The sequence below is a fragment of the Priapulus caudatus genome, unplaced genomic scaffold, assembly GCF_000485595.1.
Source record: "Priapulus caudatus unplaced genomic scaffold, Priapulus_caudatus-5.0.1 Scaffold3729, whole genome shotgun sequence".
Lineage (NCBI taxonomy): Eukaryota > Metazoa > Priapulida > Priapulimorpha > Priapulimorphida > Priapulidae > Priapulus > Priapulus caudatus.
The window spans coordinates 2,792-7,532 of record NW_014580790.1 but is presented as its reverse complement, the minus strand read 5'-3'; the positions used below and the strand labels follow the sequence as shown (position 1 = coordinate 7,532).

At 44.7% G+C, this 4,741-nt stretch overlaps 1 protein-coding gene across 1 annotated transcript in view; it reads left to right on the top strand.

Annotated features, from left to right (window-relative positions):
• The window catches only part of LOC106819573 (zinc finger protein 62-like), an 11,358-nt gene that overhangs the window by 6,010 nt on the left and 607 nt on the right, over positions 1-4,741 (top strand). The gene's annotated exons all lie outside the window — the stretch shown is intronic.

Below are 4,741 nucleotides of genomic sequence, written 5' to 3'. Positions count from 1 at the left end.
CAAAGAATTCTGCTTAATGCAATACCATGAAATTATTCTAGACTCGCAGGCAAAGTAGAATAATGTAGTCGTGAAATAGCACTATTTTCCCGTTTTTCCGTTGTACACTCTAGGTATTATCCGCTCTTGATTATATATATATATCTATATATAGGGGTGTCATCCACAAAAATTAATCTATGGTGTGGGGACAGATATCATGATGCAAAAACCCTAACCCTAACCCTGATCCTAACACTAGTGCTGCCACGTTGCGGTACTGTCCCTTCACGCCCGGGGGATAGCATTTCCCTATGCATATAGCCTCGTTGCGCCATCTATTGCACTCCATATGTACTACACTGATGTACACTGATGTACAGTGATGTCAACAAAAAAGTTAAACTGGTTTTTTTACAGGAAACAAAGCGCGCCGAGTAGCCAAAAATTTTGTACGAGCACTTCGAGGAAATGTCTAGCTACCTGGGTAGTGAAACCCGTCGTGCAATGGCCAGAACTGCTCAATGGACAATAGCTACTGCTTGCACGTGATATGTGTGGATACAGTTGCTCTCCAGAAATCACTGCTATTTCCATATGTTGTTATAACCGCCCCCTCATCTTTCATTTTTCCATTACTGATCAGTTCGCAGAAGTGCTTAGTGCTCTATAGATGTATATACAGCTGCCCGTTTTGTTTTTAACTTGCTGTGCTTTAAGGGAAGGCCAGCGCCCTTATATATTGCATAATTGACAAAGGAATGCCGACTAGAGTATGGCTTGTAAGTTCGTACTGTGTAAGCTTAGTCTTAAAAGGGAAATGTCAAAAATCTGTGTGAGTGTGTGTTTGTGGTATAAATACATATAATTGGTAATAATTATTAATTGAGTTGTTCTTTTTTTCTGAATTGTATTGAGCAAACATACAACATGAACGCACGCTCGTCCTCGCACACACGAACGCATGCACGCTCGCACGTAAGCAGAGGCGTGTTCAACAGTGCGAACGCTCGCGTGCACTCGCCTTCTGAACGAGACCGCGCGGTCGAGCGCTCGCGAGCGCGCGTGAGTTGTTTTCAAGATAGCGACGGGCAATCTGGCGAATGCGAATCTAACACTCCTGACTTCAATTTCAATCTATTTCAACTTCATTTCATTTTTCATTAATTCATTCACTTCTGAATTCAATTCATATCAATTTCGTCTGCTAATTCGTTTAACAGTACTTGTTCGAAGACATTAAAATCTCGCGATTAAAATCTGCTGAGGAAGCCGCCATCTTGGATAAAGCGAGCGCTCGTGTGTCGTTCAAGTGGCGCTGCGTTTGTGCTGCGAGCGTTTGCTGCGAGCGTTCGCGGTGTCGAACACGCCTCAGGTATACTCACGCACGCACGCACGCACGCACGCACGCACGCACACCCATCGTATCCGAACCTCTGAATGTCATTAATCTGAACGAAATATGACGAAGAAACTCGAATATTAATAAACCAAATTTAGCAAATTAATTACAGCACGCAATCTTTTAAGACTGCAAATCACAATCAAAAATCATGAACAATTCACAAGTAAAATACACGTACGGCTATTGCGATCCCACATATACATTTCCCCATCCTTGTAAATATCTATGATTGTAATTGTAATTGTAAGATCCAGAGAGACATGATACAAGATTGCGTGGCACAGCTTTGCTGTTGATCCTGAGCGCTGCGCGCGGATGTCTTTTTTTTTTAATCTCTAGGGGGCGATATTGTACAGGTAGGTTCCCGCCCTCCTTCAAGAGCGGAGGGGATGGCCTCCCCCATCCTCCGAGATTTACGCCTGATATAACAGTCCGGTCTACTACGCTAGACTTACATTCAGTTATAATTCAGTTCAATTATGGTTTAAGTGTTAAGCTGGTTTGTATAGTTAGAAGTTGTGAGTACAGCGCCATCAGGTACTTTAAGGGGAGTGGAATTAGGAAACACGTTAATTTATGATCGTAGTTGGGACTACTAGAAATTTTTATATTAATTAATTTTTATGGTGCGTAAGACGCCACAAAACATTTCTTCTTAACTTAAATAGTCTTCATCCGGAGCCTCCCCGGTGACACACCTGTTGACAAGATAAGTTGGCGCGTGTTAGTACTGATAGCGAGATTTACAAACCCACACTGTGCACAGTTTTTGTACGCTCACACAATGTTCACGACCACCCAGCTTGGTGTCGAACAGAAGGCCAAGGGGATTGGTTTGGCCGCCTGCTGGGATTTCTTGCTTAATAAATAATCGTAGCGTTATTAGTTTATGGCATTGTTTTGCCTAGGAGCCGTAATATTGACGCGGAGTCGCAATATTTAGGAACTGATTTCAGACTAGCTTTCCAGATGACGATCCCTCACCGAAGGCAGCTTTGGTCAGAGCCACGACACGAACCCGGTCCACACCGTTAGGTATGGTCGTACATACTCTCAGTACTGGAATACTTGCGTGAGAATGATTAGAGTTTACCAAGGCTTTGATTTCATATGTGGTCCAAGAGGGCGCGTTACTAGAAAACGGCACGTTATAGATCTATCTAGATAGTTACATGGATGGGCGGCAAATGTATATGTGTATTTTAAGATCGGCAATAGCCGTCTCAGATAGTACGTGGGTCATCCGACATGGAATATTATGGTATGCGCCAGTCATGGGGTCGAGAATTGCATAGTGTTCGAACATGGCATGACTATTTTTAAATTTATTGTTATCTAGTTTTCTGATTTGCAGTTTACAGAGTGACCGGTTCGCCGGTTGCATGTGTGTAAGTTTGGGCTAGATTGGCTATTGTGGCTCCCGACCCCCTAGCTCTTTTATTAATATTCGAGTTTTGCTTCGTCTGGACCATTTTCATTGGTCCGGGGCACGCGTGATTAATGGATCTCGGATCAGAGGTGCAGACGCATAAGTAAAACATGTTTGTTATTTTTCTACTCTTGATTGATATCAGGAGGTCGGATTACGCGCCCGGTATTCGTGCTGGATCTCCCCCTTACTCTTCGGTGGGTCGGCGCGTTGCGGTGATTCTGGCGCTGCAGTATACCTGTGGTAGGGCTGTAGCTTCTCGAACACCCTTAGCGGATACGCTCGCAAGACTATCTCAAACGCAGCGTTTCTATCTCTGTAGAAACGCCACACGTAAGGCCGTTCGCCGGTATCATATTGCATGAGCGGTTATCCGTTCGTATCTCAGTGCCGATTTCTCATGGCGCAATTTTATGTGTTTCGACAAGTCTGTTAAACGATTAGCGGTACGTTGATAGGATATAGAATTAGAAGTGAATGAATTAATGTGTTATATATAGAATAGATATAGAAATGAGGATGGAAATGAAGTCGGCGTGCATATTAGTGTGTGTATGCGCATTCGCCAGAGTGTTGCGCCACTTCGCATATTACCTCTGAAAACAAGTCCACAGCCGTCGTGTCGACGCGCGGCTGCTAAAAAGAAGGGATGCTCGTTTAAGAGGGTGATGTGCCCGTGATCGTGGCCAGGTTGACGGCGTCTGCTTGCATTAACGATGCGCGCGAGCGCGTGCATGGGGGAACGGTCGTGGCATCCTGACTGCTAGGAGGGGGCGGTCACTGTGCTGATGAAAGAACAGCCGGGCCGTTCTCGGGTTCGGTTATGGGGTGTATCTACACCTTCTCTAGATTCTCTCTCGGGGTAAGAAAACGCAGAATGATCAATTAATATGATTACCAAGTAGATGTTTTGTATTTTCCTCACTCAGACGGAAAAAGTCGCACAAAACACACACTACCAGATTTTTGACATTTCCCTTGTGAGACTAAAAGACTTAAGCAGTACGAATTACACAGCCATACTCTAGTCGGCAGTCCTTGTCAACTATTCAGGTGATATAGCGGCGGCTGGGGCCTTCACCTTAAAGCCACTAGAACTGTTAAAAACAAACGGGGCAGCTGGTTACATGGGGAATTATCATAAGAGCAATAAGTTAACTGTCCTTTAAGCGAACGACTAGGAGCATAAATGGAAAACAAGGGAACGGGGTGAGAAGGCTGGGGCGTAGGAAAAAGTTTGCAGGAGTCTAGAATACCGACCATGAGGAAGATAGCTCAGTGATTTGAGTCGAGGGAAGCGAGGAAGATGAGCGCACACATATCACGTGCAAGGCGAGGTAGCTTGTGGCCAGCGATTGAGCGATTTCTGCCAGGAAATGCGCGACGACGGGGTTGTGCACTACCAGGTAGCTTGACTTTCTCGAGGGTGGGCTGGTACACACATGTTATTGGGCTACTCGGCGCGCTTTGGTTCCCCTGTAAAAAACCAGTTTTAATTTTTTGTGACGTCAAGGACTGTGAATTGCAAGAGTGATGTGAGTAGCAATATGGAGATAGCAATAGAGGGAGCCAACGAGGGCGAATAGGAGTAGGGAAGATGCGCATTCCCCTGGCGGTGGGGAGGCGGCAGTACCGAACGTGGGCGGCACTACGGTGGTTAGAGTAGGAATGTAAGGGACGTCATTAGGGGCGATCAAGGGGTAGCAGGGGTTAGGGTTAGGGCGTTTTTGCTGCTGATATGCTGTGCACGCCATAGCAAGTGCTTCTTGTGGGACGACACTCCGGAATCGAAAAGAGGGTAGCATCGAGAGGAGATATAGATATATAGGGAGGTACTTATGATTATTTTCTTTTAATCTAATAATTATATATATTATAAGATTTATTTTATATTTTATATTGATATATAAATATATGATAGATATAAA